We start from the raw sequence: 21,012 nt of genomic DNA, 5'->3' as shown, positions 1-21,012 counted from the left end.
TTATTGATACTGATTCATGGTGGTTGTATGCTTGATAGATGATTTTATCTTTTTTGTTCATTTTTGGTTTACTGGAGTTCTCTAGTTTAAAAAAAAAAACTTATTTTGTGGAAAAATGTTTTTTTAATTAATCAAACAGTTTGTGGTAACGAACTGTAAGTAAGGAGCGACCCGGCTCAATAGTAACCGAAACTCTAAAAAACGGGATTTTGATACCCATAGATGCATCAGTAGAATTGGATTTTTATGCTGATTACAAATATATAAGTTTCATTAAGTTTATCTTTACCCATCAAAAGTTACGTGCCTGACAAAATTTGCCTTATTTTTGAAAAAAGGAGGAAACACCCCATAAAAGTCATAGAATTTTAATGAGAATTACACCATCGAATTCAACGTATCAGGAAACCCTACTGTATAAGTTTCAAGTTCCTATCTGCAAAAATGCGGAATTTTGTATTTTAGTCAAAAGAAAGATCACGGATGGGTGTTTATTTGTTTTTTTTCCACAGGGGTGATCGTATCGATCCATTAGTCCTAGGATATCGTAAGAGAGCTCATTTGAACGGAAATTAAAAGTTCTAGTGCCATTTTAAGTGACCAAAAAATTTGAGGGCAACATGACCCCCTCCCACGCTCAGTTTTTTCGCAAAGTCACCCAATCAAAATTTTGAGATAGCCATTTTGTTCAGCGCAGTCGAAAATCTAATAAATATGTCTTTGAGGATGACTTAAACCCCCAGAGTTCCTGGGGGAAGGGCTGGAAGTTATGAACTTTGCCCATTGTTTACATTTAGCATTGATTAATGGGAAGTATAAAGACATTTCAGGAGAAAAAAATTTCTGGTAGGGGGGGGGGTGGAGAAGGGGGTAACGGGGATAATCCTTCCATGGAGGATGCTTCCATTGGGGTAGGGACATTTCTATGAAGGTGGGGCCGGATTTCCCAGCATTATTTAAAAAACGATCAGAAACTAAATAAAAAAACAAGTTTCTTCAACTGAAAGTAAGGAGCAACATTATGTCTTAAGACAAACAGAAATTATTATTTATATGAGGGGGTTCACCCCCTAGTCAATACCTCGCCCTTTTCACTAAAGTTTTTTCAAGTACTTTCAAACGAGCTATCTATTCTAATTAACCGGTCTTTGTGATTCAGGGGTTTGTGATTCGAACAAATTTGAACTTAGCGTAAAGAGCGAGGTATCGACTAGGGGGAAAAGTCCCTAATATACGTAATAAAAACATACGAATATAGAAGTTTGTTACGTAAGTTAATTCGTAAGTTATGTTAGAACAAAATTTCGAGAGCGCCATTTAGCCAAAAAAGTAAAATTAATATGCAAATTTCGTTTTAGTTATTCATGTTCGGTGAGCCAAAATCAAAGCTGAATTAATTCAAAAACGTTCAGAAATTAAATAAAAAAAACAAGTTTTTTTAACTGAAAGTAAGGAGCGACATTAAAACTTAAAACGAACAGAAATTATTCCGTATATGAAAGTGGCTGTCTCCTCCTCCTCAATACTTCGCTCTTTACGCTAAAGTTTGAATCTTTCACACAACTTTATTTTTTAAAACAATAAAAACTTTACCGTAAAGAGCGAGGTATTGAGGAAGGGACAGTCCTTTCCATATACGGAATAATTTCTGTTCGTTTTAAGTTTTAATGTCGCTCCTTACTTTCAGTTAAAAAAAATTGTTTTTTTTATTTAACTATTAGTAAAAACGGTAGGAGCGATGAAGATGTTAAAAGTTGATTAGCCAAGGGTGAGACTGTTTTTTAATAGTTAAAAAAAAGTTTGGAGGAATAGGAAGATAACTCCGCAACCAAGATTAGAATATTGGAAGGTACAGTGATGTCATTGGTCAAATATGGCTCTGAAGCATGGATGCTCCGAAAAGTGGATGAAGATCTGCAAGATGTTTTCCAGAGAAATTGCCAGCGGATTGTTCTGGGTATCCGACTGAACGACCGTATTTCAAACGGTAGGCTGTACAAAAAGTGTGGTTACATCCCGCTTTCTAGGGCTATAATAACAGAAAGGTTGGGATGGATAGGGCACCTATTGTGGATGAAGGATGCAAGATTGCCAAAGATTGTCTTTTATGGCCAACTGTCTAGGGCTAAACTAAAAGCAGCTCGTCCACGTTTGGGGTGGGAGAATGTCATAAAGAAAAGGAAACTTCCTCGGAGAGTGTAAAGAAGGAGGTTTTTAATAGATTTTGATGGAGGAGGAGCGTGCGTAGCTGTGTTGGCCTCAGGCTGCTTGGTGCAGCAATGAGTTGTTAGCAGTAGTAATAGTAATAGCGAAAGGCAATATGTTAATACTATTAATGCTAATAGTGCTATTGCTATTCAATAGTTTTACTAGTAATATCAATACTACTACTTTGACTACTATTGTCTAAGGGTATGAAGGTGAAGTTTTCAAGAATTTTGAGGGGGAAAGATGAACTGAATCACAACACTTCGTCTGTATGCAGGTTGTCAAAAGGGTGTAACAGCAATATCTTTGGAACAGTTTGGTGCGTTAAATTGAAAAATAACAGTGCTTGTTGTGAGGGATGTTGAACTAACCAAAAGAAAATATTTGCATCCTAATGCTACTGCTTCCACTCATACTACTACTGCTGTTACTATTATTATTACTTCTGTTACTACTACTGCCACTAAGGCTGAGGGTACTACATTTAATTCTACTGCTACTACTGCTATTAAAATGAAGAATATTACGGCGAAAAATGTGGGATTTATAGAATTTGTATGGAACTAAATCGAAACGCACTATGCCCACATGCGTTGTCAAGAAGACGTATCAGAAATGCTTCAAGAACAGTATATGGTATTAAGCTGAAACATTTCAGCGTGTGTTGAAGGGGATGTTGAAAAAAGCAAAGATGCTATGCACTTACTGCTACTAATACTGTTATAACTATTTCGACTGGGCAAGCTAAGGGCATTAAGGTGAAGCTTTTAAGGAATATTTGGTGGATGTTGAAATAAATCAAAAAAACTAACAGGAAGTGGATTTTCAAAAAAGTGACAAAACAATATCTGAAAAACAACTTATATTATTAAGTTAGACCTTTAAGGGTATGTTGTGGTGGATTTTGTACTAGCCAGAAGGTACTATGTGCATTTTTTTAGTACTACCGCTACAGTTACTGTAACTAATGCCGCTAAAGGTATTAAGGTGAAACTTTTAGTGAATATTTAGAACAAATTTCAATAAAATGATAAAATTGTATGCATACAGGTTTTCAAAAGAGCATATAAGCAATATCATAGGTAGCACCAGTCTATAATTGCTAGAAATACTATTGAAACTCGTAAAGGAGTTAATTCGAATCAATATTAAAAGGTCTTGTGTCCTTTTCAAGAGTAAAAAGAGATTGGAGGTAGTAGCTTTTCTCTCAAGCCCAATCATTTTCCAACCGAATGCAGTCAATATTTTGAGACAATTATTTTCTTCAGCATAGTAGAACAGTCCACAAACTATGTCCTTAGGGACATTGGGCATATCATTTCCTCATAATTATGCAATGAGCTCATTATGCTTTAAAACTAAATGTTGCTTTAAACTAAATCAAAAAGGCATTGTGTTTATGTTTGCCAATAGTATTATATTGTAATATCAGTAGTAATATCAATATAGTAATATCAATATGTAATATCAATAGCAATATCAGTAATATATTGAGAAGAACTGGGGATATTAAGTTGAAATTTTTTTGGCTAATACTATTACTACTTCCGCTCTTGCAATTTAAATAAATAAAAAGAGTGCAAGTGTATCCAGGTTTTCACAGAGCATAGATAGAATATTTTTAAAATGATATTATTTGGATTAAAAATTGTAGAAAATGTTTCGCCAACATACAATTATCAACCCAAACTTTGGATTCTTATAGAAAAAAAAACAGAAAAGATATTAAGTATAACTTTTTTCTATGAAAAAGACTGTTAATAAAAAACAAACAGAAATTAATTTATATTTTTTTCCACAAAACAGGTTTTTCAAAGAAAAGTAAAGAGCTCTATTTAGCCAAAAATGAGCAGAAATAGACATATAATCTTCCAGGCATAAAACTACCTCAAACCACAATCAATAAATAAATGAAACTCAAAACGAACAGAATTACAATAAATAGCCAATTAAAATTATAACCGAGCAAAAATTAACATAAGTTGGGCTTCTCAAGACCAGAACATAATTTGCACTTTACTGAAAATAAAATAAATTTTAAATGTTTTCATTTTTCTTTACTTATATAAATAAAAACTATCAAATCTTTAAGGAATAAATATCAGTAAATGTTAATTAGACTGAAAATCGTTGTTGTTTTTTTGTTTTTTTTTCAGATACTTATATAGGGTTTTGGTAAATCCAGTGTTTGGAAATGGAAGCTTGTATTTTCATCCAATGACCAATATAGAACTACACAATCAGAAAAAGGTAATTCTTATTTTCTAAAAAAAAATCTTTTTAAAGGGATAATCTAAAAAGAAACCAAAATCTATCTGTAAATTACGTTCAAAAAGACCCAAAGGCGGGTTTTCAAATTCCTTGGAAATTCCATTTCTCAGTTCTCGGAAAAAGTTTTGTTTTGATTCTTGAAAATAAAAAAAAAATAGTTATCTACCCTTGAGTATTTCAATCTGTTCTGATATTGAATTGTGCTAAAAATTTTACTTTCTAAATTAGTTTGAAATTTTCAGAATTTCAGTTTTTTTTTGCTAGCCTAAGCGGACCACAAGATTTAGTTCAGAAGGAGGGGTCTTGTAAATTATCAAATTTACGTTAACTCACAGCCCTTGATCAAGGTTACTGAAATTTTGAAAAACTGAAAGACTTTTTCTATTCCTAATATTTGTGCCAGTACTGCCCTAAGATAGGATTCAAAGTAGAACCCAGTTTTTTTTTCGATTGACATTGGATATGGAACCCCAATGATAACAACTTTTAATTTATATTTCCTGAACTTATTCCGACAACTTTGGGGTGTAAGAGGGTTCTTTTGCGCTGAAAAAGTAGTAAAAGAGTATGTCGCCTCCTTCCAACAAACGGACTCAAAATGTCTGTTTTGATCCCTTTGCTAAACATCCCCTTTTCTAAACATAGGGTAACATTTCCCTCTCTAGAAAATTGGTCAAAATTTTAAGCAGTTTGAAAGGATGTACTAGATTACCTTTATTTGCCACAAAGACCAAAAAGAATCAAAGGTTCGTTTTTAAAATCGGCTTTTAAATTTCATGTATTGATTGTGAATCTTTTGTCAAAAGGACATTTATGTAGAAAAAAATTGAGGTGAATTTTTAGTTTGGTTTTATTACGTCAAGTTGCTGATTACTCAGAATCTCGTATAATTTGTATGGATATAAGAGCCCTCCCCCCCCCATTTTTTTCCAGGCATTATTCAAAACTTGTTGATTTTAATGGGACTTTTTTCAAACAACATTGTTTGCCATTGAAATTCAGCTCTTCGTGGGCAATGATTAAAAAACATTTTAAATTATTAAAAATATTAGGCTATAGACGTAAAATTACTAAAGCTTAAGTAACTCCTTATAAACCTTGTTTTATTTCTCTGGAAACTGTTTGCTGCACCCAGTAAACCTGTAATCTGAAAACAATGCCGTCATTCTGTGTAGATGTTAACACTCTGAGAAACAACAAAACCCGGCTTTCAAATAAAATTATAATGTCGAACCCACAATAATAGCTCTTACTCTAAGATGTAGTTACTTCTATAGATGGAAAAAGGATCTGTATTAGCTCTTAAAGAGAAACGAGTGTTTTAAATGTTTTCTTAAGTCATCGTTATAAACATATTAGGCCTACTAATTGCCAAAAATTGGCCTTCTTTCCGTTTTTATTAGGCCAAGCAAAGACCTGGATGTTCTCAGAATGATCTGCCAAGATTAGGTGGTTTGCAAAAAAAAATTTAAACAGATTTGAATTATGAATTATTCTCGGTAACTTGATTTATCGGTTTTGAATTTTTACAAAATAAATTTGCAAGAAAAAGTCACTAATTTGCAACTTGAAACTATGTACCCAGTTTCTATTGGAATGTTACACTAGCCTACTTTTTTCAAGAGTATGAATCAAACCTTGGTTTTTAAAGAGTATTTATATAATTTACTGCTTTGTATAAAATGTTTAGGCCCCAATGATCCTTTAATCATTTATCACACTGACTTTTAACGCTTTAAGATGCGTAGGTTTTGATGGGTAAAGTTAAAGGCTTTCCCCCTCATCAATACCTCACTCTTTACGCTAAAATTTGATTTCTTTTGTTTCAGTTATTTAAGATGATGTTTAAGAATGAGTTTTTTTATAATTTATAAAAAAGCTTGTTATTCCAACTTTTAGCCCTTGTGTTTCAGGGGTCAATTGGAAAAAAAAGAAAAACTTTGGTATAAAGAGCGGGATATTGAAGAAGTGACAACCCCCCTAATACACATAATAATTTCTATTTGTTTTCAGCTTTAACGTTCCTCCTTACTTTCTGTTGAAAAAACTTTCTATTTAATGTTACCAAAACTGAATGAGGATTTCACCATTCCTTCATTCATGGAATGAGCAATGGAAAAGGGAGCTTACTGTTCTAAAATCTTGTAAGAATTCCAAATTAAGAATTTGTTTTAAGTAGTTTTAAAAGGTCTGCTCCCTATAACTTCCGAACGTAAATAAAATAAAATAGATGGCACGGTCTACATAGCATGCAATCTACAAACTTATATAAACTAATCTACATTAAAACTTAAATTCATTAACTAAGCTCAAAAGTTCACTCAATTTAAAGATAAAAATTTGTTTGAGTTAAACTTGGAAATTTTTATTTTCAACAGGTAATTTGCCTATTATGATTTTATACTTTGGTTGAGACTGAGATTAGGCGCAAAATAGCTTTAAATAAAATAATCTAACAGAAGAACTTAGAAGGAAACGCTAAGTGAAAAAGAGTGAATAATCTTTATTGAACATCCTATTCAGAACTCTGAATATAATTGTCGGTAAAATTCTACTTTAGCTACTTTTGGATATATTGGAAGGGGGCAAGGTTAGGAAAATGAAGCTTTCAGGGATGGGTCTACAGGCTAAGGTATGTCATGGGAAGGTATTTGAAGTACCTACCTCCATTCTTTCTCCCTCTAGAGGGTTCTGAAATTTGAACCTATTGAAATTTTGACAAAACAGCATTTTACCTTAATTTTCAGTTATCAGTTTCTTTTGGACATCCACCACATGGCTAATATGGGAGTAAAGTTCATTTGTGGTGCAAATGGATGTTATATTTAGATTGAGGATGCAATTCTAGGTATATATTTGCACATTAGGGGGGTGGGGGTATATATTCTATGAATAGCCTATATAGGTTCTAAGAAATTCATGAATTTCTTAGAAAGACTAGAAAAACAAGGAAAGAAGTAAAGACAAAGGCTCTTCCCCTGCAAAATGTGTTAACTAGGATTATTCTGCATATTATGGAGTAAGAATTGTTTTCTTAATATATTTTCTTATGCCTATGTCCAGCTAGACTCCTAGGCTTAAAATACTGGTTGGCTGGTTGGCTGGTTGGCTAATTTAAAGATTTGTATACATATATATAGACTGTCAAATTAGCCATCTGGTGGTATTCCATTTCTTTTTCTCTGGCTTTAGTTCTGAAAATGCAATTCCTGTTATTTGAGTAGAATTTTAGGTAAAAATTTCCAATTGTGGCCTTAAGCACAAGATCTATTTTGCAAGGTTTCACTTGTATAACACACAGATTTTTAAAGGTCAGGACATTTTAAAGGAGAGACAAGAAGGGGAGCTAGGGAGACTAGTTCAGGACATCCACCTCATGGCTAACATGGGAGTAAAGTTCATTTGTGATGCAAATGGATGTTGTATTTAGATTGAGGATGCAATTCTAGGTATATGTTTGCACATTAGGGGGGTGGGGGTATATATTCTATGAATATATAGGTTCTAAGAAATTCATGAATTCCTTAGAAAAACTGGAAAAACAAGTAAAGAAATGAAGATAAAGCCCCCCCTGAAAATGTGTTAACTAGGATAATTCTGCATATTATGGAGTAAGAATTGTTTTCTTAATATGTGTCCTTATGTCCAGCTGGACTCCTAGGCTTAAAATACTGGTTGGCTAATTTAAAGATTTGTATATATATATGTAAACTGTCAAATTAGCCATCTGGTGGTATCCCAGTTCAAAATACCTTCCTGTGACATACTTTAGCCTGTAGACCCATCCCTGAAAGTTTCGTTTTCCTAACCTAACCCCTTTCCAAAATAGCCAAAAGTAACTAAAGTAGAATTTTCCCTTAATGTTACATTTTGCTCCTTTTGTGCCTAATTTTTCAAAATAGGTAAAGGCCTAGGAAAGCTTCTCTTCAGAATGCTATAACAAAAGAGAGACAAGTTTTAATTTTATTTTTTGTTGTGTGTTTTGGACTGTTAATCCCAGCCCCCCCCCCCCCATAATGGTCTTGATAGTCCAAGACTATTCAGTTAAAGTTATACAATAATATACTTAATCATAATCAAGAACTAAAAAAAGGAAATATAGTTAACCAGTAGCTGCTTAAAGAATTTAAAGAGTTTCATCCAGTAAATTTTAAAGAATTTCAAAGCAGAATCAGGGCTCATGAGAAGCAATAACCATAAAAATCTAAAAAGAATATTAAAACCCTGGGTAAAATTGTAGTTTAGCTACTTTTGGCTTTCTTAGAAAGAGGCTAGGTTATGAAAATGAGACTTTTAGTGATGGATCAACCAACTATAGTATGGCCCAGAAAGGTAATTTGAAAACCTACCTCCACTCCTCCTCCCTCTATAGGTTATAATGCAGATTATTGTACATTACTGCTTATGTTTGCTCAAAATGGATCCTATATTACTGTTATAATCATAAATCAGTGCTTATGTTAAAAAATTTCAGCTTTTAAACTTGTTTATTAAAGTGTATCCCACAATCCTATTTGTATGTGATAGCAATTCTCTTTATTAATTACATACATTGGTTTGTAATTACAGGATCCTTTAATTACAGGATTGGTTAAAATTCTACTTTAGCTACCTTTAGTAATCATATACATTGCAATTGTGATTCCTAAGTAAAGAACAATGTTGGCACAATGTATTTTTTTATTTATTTTTTTTTTGGGGGGGGGGGGGTTGGATCAGGGCACTCTGTATCAAAGGAGTTGTTGTGTAAAAAAATCTTCTAAATGTTTTAACTTTTATAACTTTAAGAAATCAAAAATTATTTAAGATTTTAAGGAATAAATATCAGGATATGTATATTAAACTGACAATTCACAATTTTTTCAGTAACTTAATTTGATTTTTTTTCAGTAAAGTACAAATTATATTCTGGCTTTAGAATAAATTATATTCTGGCTTTTAGAAAGCATAGGGTTTAGAACCCTACTCAGATTCATTTCTACTTGTGTTGAGTTTGACTTATTTTAATTTCTGTTTGTTTTGGGTTTCACTTATTTATTGATACTGATTTGTGGTAGTTGTATGCCTGGTGAATTATTTGATTCTATTTTTGTTCATTTTTGGTTTAATGAAGCTCTTTACTTTTTTTTGGAAAAACTCATTTTGTAAAAAAAGTTTTTTTGACCAATCTTTGAAAGAGGTTAGATTTGGAAATTGAAACTTTCAGGGATAGGTCTACAGGCTAAAGTATGTTCAGGAAGGTATTTTGAAGTAGGCCTACCTACCTCTGCTCCTTCTCCTTCTAGAGGGTCCTGACCTTTGATGACCTTTAAAAATCTGCGTGTTATAAAAGTGAAACCTTTCAATATAGAACTTCTGTTTAAATGAAATACAAAAAATTTGTTTTCAGCTTCACAACTTTGCTCAATCCCGGTTTAGGCTATAGGGTTTTAAAGATATGCAAATATATTTCCTAAATTTTGAAAAAAATCTTTGATATGGCTTAAAATTCTACTCAACTAACAGGAATTACATTTTCAGAACTAAAGTGAGAAAAAAAGAAACCAATAACTGAAAATTAAGGTAAAATGTTGTTTTGTCAAAATTTCAGTAGGTTAAACAGTTAAAAACTAGAAAATTTTCAAATTAGTTTTAAATCTTAACAGAATCTTAAAACATTAGCATATAGCAGAAACTATATATTTCCCATGCATTTTCTGTTTGTAGAATTTATCAATATTGATTAAGTTTATGGGTATTGGGTTGAAATAAAAGAGTTCTGTTGTGTAAGACACATAAAAAATATATGATTGGGTTTGACTATATATTTGCACATTAGTAAGAGTTAGGGTGTGAAGTAATGTGAAGCACTTAGTAATGATATTCTATATTTAAGTATTTTAGGGCCTTTTTTAACGTTGAAGCAGTATCAACAAAACAAAGAAACAGAAAAATGGAATATCTTTCTTAAATTTGTAACCTATTTAGATTGTTTGTGGCCAGAAGGTGAATATGCTAGTTTTACAAAGAAACAAAAACTAAATAGCCAGTTTTCAGGCCAAGCCTTGGTTCAGCTACACACCAGAATTGTATATAGTGATTCTCTTTGTAGCTTGTCTTCTAACTACAGGCAATATGAGCCTCTCTTAACATCTTGGCATCACCATAGGTTCAATACAACTGCTTTGGGGAAAATAATAATACATCCTTGAAGTTGTATCCTTTCTACATTGGTCTTTTGGCCAGAAATGGCAATATGTCATTAAAAAAAACAAAAAAAAAACTGTATAGCCAATGTTGAGGCAGGTTCCTGACACTCGGCATGTGGCCAGCTTGTATATAATTGATTTTTTTTAAATAGCATCCTCCAATGATTCACAAATGTTTGCTACTCTTTCCTCAGAAAAATGGAGGGCTCCAAAGGGAACACATAGAAATTGATGGGTCCTAATGACTTTTAATTAACATTTGGAAAGTTTATGGCATCTGTGTAGGTTTGTGTGTTGAAGATTGTCTTCTTCTGTTTCAGCAAAGCTGGGCTTTTCAGTCAAGACTATCCAGCCCTATTCCTTTTGACTAACTCTGAGAGTTGAAATAAGGTATTGCAATGGTTGGTCCTTATTTATCTTGAAACTGCTTAGATATCTTGCAGTAAATCTTTTGATTATAGGAGTTTAAATATCAGAGGATATACATTGAGTTCTGTTCTCTATGTGATGGTATAGTCAGTTAGAATCTTAGCTGATTGTGAGATTTTGTGGTGTTTGAAGCAATTTTTATGGTTTACATTGTGGTGTATACTGTACAGACGTCAGCTTATTACATTCAAATAGGCAATGGTCAATTGTTACATTTTTTATATTATTAATTTAAAAAACTTTTTCCCCAAAATAAGTTTTTCAAAGAAAAGTAAAGAACTCTATTAAACAAAAATGAGAAAAAATAAAATAATTTACCAAGCGTGAAACTACCCCAAATCTGCATTGATAAATAAATGAAACCCAAAACGAATAGAAATTACAATAATTAACCAAGTCAAACTCAAAATGAGCAGAAATTAACATAAGTTGGTCACAAAACCCCTATGCCTTCCCAAGGCCAGAACAAAATTTGCACTTTACTTAAAAAATGTAAATGTATAAAATTAAATAAATCAAATAATATTAATGTTTTGATTACTAAATATCAGTATATCTTTATTAAACTGACAATGCACATTCATTTGTATTTTTTCAGTAAAGTGCAAATTTTATTCTGGCCTTGGGAAGGCACAGGGGTTTTGTGACCAACTTATGTTAATTTCTGCTCGTTTTGAGTTTGACTCAGTTAAATATTGTAATTTCTGTTTGTTTTTGGTTTCATTTATTTATTGATGCTGATTTGGGGTAGTTTCAGGCTTGGTAGATTATTTGATTTTATTTTTGCTCATTTTTTGTTTAATGGAGTTCTTTACTTTTCTTTGAAAAACTAATTTTGTAGAAAAAGTTTTTTAAGTTAATAATATATAAGTTATATAAATATATAAATATAAGTTATATAAATATAAGTTTATTAAGTTCGTTTTATATTGACAGTCTTTTCAGAGAAAAAGAAAATAATACTTTAATTTTTTCGTTTTTTAAGACTTTATTGTTTGGCCTGCTATTTGTATGCTGGAAAAAAATTTTCAGCAATTTTTAACAACATACACCCTTTTAAAAATCTGGACACAAATAGTACTGTTTAATTTAGTTTCATACCTCCTCTGGTTGACCTGAAACAGATAACTTGATACCATTCGCAAAAAATTTACTTTCTTTTATAGCTTGGATACTCTTACGCTTTTTTGTTTTGTTTAAATTTAATGCGCAGAATGGGTAGGTTGGGCGGGGTTGGGGGGGAGTGGAAGGGGGATTAGTTGCCCTCAAATCACTTTCAAATATTAAAATTGCATCAGCCCTTTCTATTTTCAATCAATTGAGCCTTTTTCGAAGTTCCCAAGACAAATCCTTTGATACAAAGTGCCCTGGTCTAAGCAACAACAACAACAAAAAATAATACATTATACTCACTTTGATCTTTACTATAAAAATGTCAAGCCTTCCAATCACTTTTGACTATTAAAAAGGGCACTAGGCCTTTTGATTTCCAATCGAATGAGCCCTTTTGGAAACGATAATGCTTTCTATAAACACCTTATATGCCTCCAGGGCATATATTACAACCCTTATCCTAAGGTCTGTTAGGCTGGTTGTCATCCTCTAAGACCGAGTTTCCAGAACTTTCAACTACATTAAACAACATGGCTATCTCAAAATTTTGATTGGATGTGTTTGGGGAAATAGTGGGCGTGAGAGGGGTGTTAGTCGCCTTCCAATCACTTTTGACTATTAAAAAGGGCACAAGCCCCTCCAATTTCAAATTGAATGAGGGCATTTTGAAGTTTCTACAACAACTTCTTTGATACAAAGCGCCCTGCTTTAAAGGAAAAAATTAATAAATAATACATTGTGCCAACATCGTTCTTATATCCCCCCAGGGCATAACTTAAAACCTTTGCCCTGAGGGTTGTGGGGGAGTGTCCTCCTCTTTACTTAGTCCCCATTTCTTGTATTGTTCCCAAGTGTCCCCATTCTTTACTTAGGCAGCGCAATCTTGCTGCCTATGATTTATAAAACAACTTTCTATATAAACCTTATATGCCCCCAGGGCATAACTTACAACCCTTACACTGAGGGCTCTGAGGGGGCTATCATCCTAAAAGACCTAATTATCAGAACGTTCAACTACGTTGAACAAAGTGGATATCTAAAAAGTTTGATTGGATGTGTTTTGGAAAATTGTGGGAGTGAGAGATGCGTTAGTTGCTATCCAATGACTTTCAACTATTAAAAGGCACTAGCCCTTTCAATTTCCAATAGAATGAGCCCTTATGAAGTTTCTACGACAACACTTTCAATAAAAACTTTATATGCCCCAGGGCATAACTTAGAACCCTTGCCCTGAGGGTTGTGGAGGGAGGGGTTGTCATCCTTAAAGATCTAATTTCCAAAACTTTCAACTACGTTGAATAAAATGGCTATCTAAAAATTTTGATTGGATGTGTCTGGGGAAAAGGTGGGCGTGTAAGGGGGTTAGTTGCCCTCAAATCACTTTTGACTATCAAAAAGGGTGCTATCCCTTTGAATTTCAAATCAAATGAGCCCTTTTTCAAGTTTATACAACAAATATTTATACGCGCCCAGTGCATAACTTATAATCCTTGCCCTGAGAGTTGTGGGGGAGTGTCCCCCTTAAAAATATATTTTCTATCTGGACAACAACTGTGCTGAACAAAATGGCTATTTCAAAACTTTTATTTGATGTGTTTGGGGGAATGATGGGCATGGGGGGGCTAGTTGCCCTCCAGTCACTTTCGACTATTAAAAAGGGCACTAGTCCTTTGAATTTCCAATCAAATGAGCCTTTTTGAAGTTTCTACGACAATGTCTTCTTTAAAAACTGTATATGCCCCCAGGGAATAACTTAAAACCCTTGCCCTGAGGGCTGTGGGGGATTTTAATCCTAAAAACATAGTTTCTATCTGGAAATCAACTATACTGAACTAAATGGCTATCTCAGAAATTTGATTGGATGTGTTTGGGGAAATGATGGGCGTGGGGGGGGATAGTTGCCCTCCAATGACTTTTGACTATTAAAAGGGCACTAGCCTTTCGAAGTTCCAATCGAAAGAGCCTGTTTTGAAGTTTCTACGACAACGCCTATAAAAACCTTATATGTCCCCAGGGAATAACTTAAAACCCTTGCCCTGAGGGTTGTGGGGGCGTGTCCTCCTCAAAACATACTTTCTATTGGGATTTCAACTACGCTGAACAAAATGGCTATCTCAAAATTTTGATTGGATGTGTTTTGGGGAATGATGGTTGGGGGGAGGGGGGGGTAGTTGCCCTCGAATCACTTTTGACTATTAAAAAGGCTACTAGAACTCTCAATTTCCAATTGAATGAGCCCCTTTTGAAGTTTCTACAACGACCTCTTCCATATGAAGTGCCCTGCTCTAAAGGAAAAAATTATATATAGTACATTGTGCCAACATTGTTCTTATATGCCCTCAGGCCATAACTTAAAACCCTTGCCCCAAGGGTTCTGGGGGAGTGTCCTCCTCAAAAACATATTTTCTATCTGGAAATCAACTATGCTCAACAAAATGGCTATCTCAAAATTCTAATTGGATGTGTTTGGGAGAATGATGAGTGTGTGTGTGTGGGGGGGGGGCTAGTTGCCCTTCAATCACTTTCGACTATTAAAAAGGGCACTAGCCCTTTGAATTTCCAATCGAATGAGCCTTTTTTGAAGTCTCTACGACAATGCCTTCTATAAAAACCTAATAGATAGATAGATAGATAGATCGTGTATTTCAAAAAGCCCAAGAGCCATATACACACAAAAAATATGAAAATAGAAAAATTACAACAGAGCAAATTACAAACACACATTAACATGAATACATAGCGAAAAGTACCTTCTGGTAAAATACCAAAAAAAAATAACTTTAATTCCATATAATTAATTGTAAAAACATTTCCTTCTTTTTAATCCCTTCTCTATGTACGCACCAAAACGAAATATTGTGGTTGGATTACTACTTTGTAAGATTTTTGGAAGCAGCAAAACAATCCCATGTAAGTAATTTTCCCTTAAATCAGAGAGCACCGGGCACTTTCGGAGAAAATGGTTCAAATCTTCATCCTCATCCCTACAAAGAGGACACACATACCGACCATCAGGATGTACTCTCCCTCTGTCGAACACCATTTGTCTGCTCTGGATTGGAAGACAATTCGCCCTAAGCTGAATCCATTGACATAAAATCATAGCCGGTAAATTGAATTTAAAATAAATTTCCTCTCCAAAACTAGGTTTAACCTGATTATAATGATTCAATGTAGAAGAATTTAAAACCAGCCCTTGCCAATACTGAATTTCTTGACCCTCTAAGATAAATCATACCTGGATTACTAAATTTGTTGGTAGATCAGGGGAACCAAGACCGTCATTCCATAAGTAAGCCATTCCCACACTTTCTAGTAATGACCTAATTTGGGATGGCCACGACTTTTTCGAATCATAGCTCAACATCTGATAATAAGCAGCACTTACTAGTCTGTCTTCATTGCACCTAATGATCTTCAACCAAAATCTAAGCATCAAAATAGACCTACGTAGTTTTAACGAAAACAGGCCCATATCACCTTTCAGAACCTGTGACTGAGTTGTCTGATGTAATCCAAATAGTCTTTTATAATACTGGAGCTGGAGGGACTCCAACTTCTGTGCCGCTTCTCCGCCCCAAATCTCCGCTCCATACTCTAATACTGGTAAAATTTTCGTATTAAATATTCTTTTGTGCATTTTTAGGTTTTTAATTCCCATTATCGTCGGATTTCTAAAAATTGCAGACATGGCCACTTTACCTCTTAATTAATTCATCAACATGACTCTTTAAACTTCCATTTTCCGATAAAACAAATCCTAAATATTTTATTCTTTTACTTACTTTAAGTTCCTCATTATTAAATTTAAATTTATAATTATCTTCGCCATTTGTTTTCCTTTTTTTAAAAATAACAACTTCACTCTTTTCAACATTCAGCCTTAGTTTTTTCATCTGCAAATAATCATCTATAAGACTCAAAAGCGTCTGCAGATCTTGCGGTGTGCTAGCCACCAAGGCAATATCATCTGCAAATAATAGTAGTGATAGTTTATGGGTCCCTAGACTAACATTCGGAGCCCATCTATTCTCTAGATAATCAACAACATCATTTAATCCTTTTGAAGTTTCTACAACGACCCCTTCCATATGAAGTACCCTGCTCTAAAGGAAAAAATAATACATAGTACATTGTGCCAACATTGTTCTTATATGCCCTCAGGCCATAACTTAAAACCCTTGCCCCAAGTGTTGTGGGGGAGTGTCCTCCTGAAAAACATATTTTCTATCTGGAAATCAACTATGCTCAACAAAATGGCTATCTCAAAATTCTAATTGGATGTGTTTGGGAGAATGATGAGTGTGTGTGTGTGGGGGGGGGGGGGCTAGGTGCCCTTCAATCACTTCGACTATTAAAATGGGCACTAGCCCTTTGAATTTCCAATCGAATGAGCCTTTTTTGAAGTCTCTACGACAATGCCTTCTATAAAAACCTAATCTGCCCCCAGGGCATAACTTAAAACCCTTGCCCTGATAGTTGTGGGGGAGTGTCCTCCTCAAAAACATTTTTTTCTATCTGGAAATCAACTAGGCTGAACAAAATGACTATCTCAAAATTTTGATTGGATGTGTTTGGGGGAATAATAGGCGTGGGTGGGGGCTAGTTGCCCTCCAATCACCTTTGACTATTAAAAAGGGCACTAGCCCTATGAATTTCCAATCAAATGAGCCTTTTTTGAAGTTTTCTACGACAACCCCTTCTATAAAAACCTTCTTTGCCCTCAGGGCATAACTTAAAACCCTTGCTCCGAGATTTGTGGGGGAGTGTCTTTTCAAAAACATATTTTCTATCTGGAAATCAACTATGCTGAACAAATGGCTCTCTCAAATTTTGATTGGATGTGTTTTGGGGAATCATGGGCGTGGGGGTGGCCAGTTGCCCTCCAATCACTTTCAACTATTAAAAAGGGCACTAGCCCTTTGAATTTCCAATCAAATGAGTCTTTTTTGAAGTTTCTACAACAACGCCTTCTATAAAAACCTTATATGCCCTCAGGGCATAACTTTTAATCCTTGCCCTGAGAGTTGTGGGGGAGTGTCCTCCTTAAAAGTATATTTTCTATCTGGACATCAACTGTGCTGAACAAAATGGCTATCTCAAAACTTTTATTTGGTGTGTATGGGGGAATGATGGGCATGGGGGGGGGGGCGAGTTGCCCTCCAATAACTTTCGACTATTAAAAAGGGCACTAGTCCTTTGAATTTCCAATCAAATGAGCCTTTTTGAAGTTTCTACGACAACGCATTCTTTAAAAACCGTATTTGCCCCCAGGGAATAACTTAAAACCCTTGCCCCCTGGGCTGTGGGGGATTTTTATCCTCAAAACATATTTTCTATCTGGAAATCAACTATACTGAACTAAATGGCTATCTCAGAAATTTGATTGGATGTGTTTGGGGAAATGATGGGCATGGGGGGGGGATAGTTGCCCTCCAATGACTTTTGACTATTAAAAGGGCACTAGCCTTTCGAATTTCCAATCGAAAGAGCCTGTTTTGAAGTTTCTACGACAACGCCTACTTTCAAAAGTTGACTAACTGTGACCTAAATTCCGGATTTTGTCACCAGCCATCAGGTGAATTGAATTTTTTTAACCCTTTTGATTAATCAACCAAATGACTAAAGGACAACCAAAGGACTTTAAGAGTATTTCCTGAGTGTAGATAATGTAAGGGCAACAATCAATTGCCTGGTATTTTTCTCATGCAACTCTTCCATTCATGAGCAATGTGCGGGGATAGAACGTTCCCAGTGGAATAAGAACTGGTTACGTTTGGATTGTTCCTCGAAACAAAACATCACCAAAAATAATGAATGTACCACCTCTAAATCTTCAACAGGCAATGACACCCCACGAAGCCGATTGTCAGGAATAAACTCTTCAAAAACTAGCGAGACCCTTCGACGCCGATTGTCAGAAATAAATTCTTCCTTAATATAAATATTAGATGATATCAGGTCGCCCTCCCGTGACCCGACTGTCCAAAGGGATGGTAAACTTTCATTGCAGCCCATAACAAGTGTCAGGCTGCTTCCTTACCAATATTAACCAGTTCTGCCAGTTGCAAGACTGATTTTCTACTAGAAACTAAAAATGCCAGTACCCAGACGGATTTTGAATATAATTTTGAGCCTTCTAATGATGCCTCCTGCCAGACTGAAAATTTTCCTTGAGCAATTGTGATTCCAGCCCCCTATGTGACCCTTCCCTCCCTTCCCTTTTAGTGCTAAAAAAAAACTCGAGTTCGTTACCAACGAAATTTCTACTGTCATTGATCTTAGGGAGAATATAATTAAGAATACAGTTAAGTCTGTGAATACGAATAAAAAAAAACAAAAAAACACCAATTTGAAACCAACTGCAATTCAATCCAAAAAAAACAACTTCCAACACATCAATATTAATGAAGCAAGTGTCAACTCCAATAGGAATTTTATTGTTCACCTAGTTCCAGAGGTCAGAGACAGATTAAATGAGAACCCAATCAATAGTGCAGATCCAGAGGTCAGTAACAATTAAAGCGTGAACTCAGCCAGCATTACCTTTCCAGGGGTCAGTGACAGCTTGATTATGATTAATAGATTGGCTCCTGAAGCCAAATCAGGGAAGAAATCAATTGCCTGCCGTTTTCACTTGGCCAACAAGTGTATAAAAAAGAGTGATTGTACCTTTGTTCACCCTTGTATGTCTTTTTTAACTACTGGGCACTGTAACGACAATTATTGCTCCCTTTCCCATTCCAAACCCTGCCATAAATTTCAAAGTGGCCTTTGTTTCGAAAATAAATGCACGTTATTAAATTTGAAAAACAGGGATTACCGTGCTAGATCCAGGTGCAGTAAAATTTTCAATAGTAAAATAGTTACAAGTTCTCAATCAACCCACAAGCGGAGCCCCCTTCATTCAATTAATAAAATTAGCTCACCAGCGCATACTCTTCCTTTTTTATTCCAAATCCTCCATGCTCACTCAAAAAACTTCCACCTTTACCACCCAGAAAAAAAAACTCCATAGTCCCAGCAAAATCCCTTCCATCTTAACACTTCAGTTAACCCCTCCCAAGCTGAACCCCCTGAAAATACCACCATCTCATTTCCCTCCCTTATTTTCCCACCTCCGACCCATGCGTTTAATCCCTCGTGCCCACCCTACCAGGGTGACTCAGGTTTGAGACCTTTTGCATTTAATAATTGTCTTGTATTAAATACTAATTGTTCGCACTTCCCGACAACTGAAAACAAGTCACTCCTTCCTCATCATGCTTCGACTGTATCACCGCCCTCCCCTCCACCTCCAAAGCCCCAAGGTAAATCCTCCTCCTACCCTACTTTTCCGCAGCATCATTATATTAAATTGAATCCCCGGCCAGGAAATTCTCATACACACCAAGTGTCCCTGTCGAAATTCCCCAATCGGATTGTTTTTCTCAGACTTTTAGTTACTAATGCCGAAAGTCTTAATTTTGAAAAGCTTACTGAACTCGAGGTGCTTTCAAAATCAAATCTAATCGATATTATAGCTATTACGGAAGTACAGTCCCAAGACCCAGGGTCTCTGCGCCTGACAAATTATTCAGAGTTTATCAAACTCCGTCCTTTAGATCACCCACTTGGAAAAAAAGGTGGCGGTGTTTTGTTCTTTACTAAGAGTAACCTTTACCCAAAGGTTATTCGAGTCCCTAGTTTATCCGAGTACGATGAAATCCTCTGGCTAAGTATTAGACCAAAAGTTCTCCCTCGTCCATTTAATATTATTGCAATAGCCGTTTTCTATTACTCCCCAAATCAAAATATCGAGTCAAAACGTAAATTCATCCAGCAATTACAGACAAGTGCTGAGTTTTGTTATTTATAAACACCCCAGTGCTGGTATTTTTTTTGTTGGCTATGAAAACGACCTAAAATTATATTCATTTTGCACTCCACTTAAAGTTAAGCAGATTTTAAAAATACCCATGACTCGGGGAAATACCTCTCTTGATGTTATTTTAACTAATATGTATAATTTTTACAACCCTCCCTCAGCTCTGCCTCCATTAGGTGGGAGTTACCACCTAATTATTAGGTGGAGTTACCACCTCCATTATATAGTTACCATAATTATTCCGTATATGAAAGAGGCTGTGCCCTCCTCAACGCCTCGCTCTTTACGCTAAAGTTTGACTTTCTCACAACTCTTTTTTTAAACAATAAAAACTTTAGCGTAAAGAGCGAGGCGTTGAGGAGGGCACAGCCTCTTTCATATACGGAATAATTTCTGTTCGTTTTAAGTTTTAATGTCGCTCCTTACTTTCAGTTTAAAGAAATTTTTTTTATATTTAAAGGCTGCGAAAGCGGGGGTTTGGGGGGCGGTAGCCCCCCAACTGTGCATCCTAATCCCTGTACGTTTTAAGGTTCGACCTTGTAACTCAGCCTCTTTAACTCTTTAGAAAACGTAGTTTTTTTCAAATAATTTCTGCACGTTTTTGTACAGTTTATTACTTATTATTGCTTGACTAACTGTTAGCTGATCGTGTCAGGAGTTAAAGTTGGGGGGCTGCCGCCCCCCAAATCCCCCGCTCTTGAACATTCTTGTGTTAAGGCTTTTAATTCCTGAATACTCAAATCACGTCGTACAGGGTGCCTCCTAATCCCTGTACGTTTTAAGGTTCGAACTTGTGACTCAGCCTCTTTAACAGCCCCCCACCGGTGCCTCCTAATCCCTGTACGTTTTAAGGGTCGACCTTGTAACTCAGCCTCTTTAAATCTTTAGAAAACCTAATTTTTTTAAAATAATTTAAAAAAGAAACTGAGTTTCTTT

General features: G+C 35.0%; 1 protein-coding gene across 6 annotated transcripts in view; it reads left to right on the top strand.

Annotated features, from left to right (window-relative positions):
* Window positions 1-6,899: 6,899 nt before the first annotated feature.
* LOC148947745 (uncharacterized) overlaps window positions 6,900-21,012 on the top strand; it is a 101,009-nt gene continuing 86,896 nt past the window's right edge. For all 6 annotated transcript variants that reach the window (XM_089095409.1, XM_089095412.1, XM_089095413.1 and 3 more), the window contains exon 1: window positions 6,900-7,022. The gene's annotated coding sequence lies outside the window, so the exon portion shown is untranslated. The remainder of the gene's footprint in view (window positions 7,023-21,012) is intronic.

The sequence above is a fragment of the Artemia sp. Qi Xiang Cuo genome, chromosome 10 (assembly GCF_049724085.1).
Source record: "Artemia sp. Qi Xiang Cuo chromosome 10, ASM4972408v1, whole genome shotgun sequence".
In the NCBI taxonomy this organism is placed as follows: domain Eukaryota; kingdom Metazoa; phylum Arthropoda; class Branchiopoda; order Anostraca; family Artemiidae; genus Artemia; species Artemia sp. Qi Xiang Cuo.
This window is presented reverse-complemented; position numbering and strand designations above follow the sequence as displayed.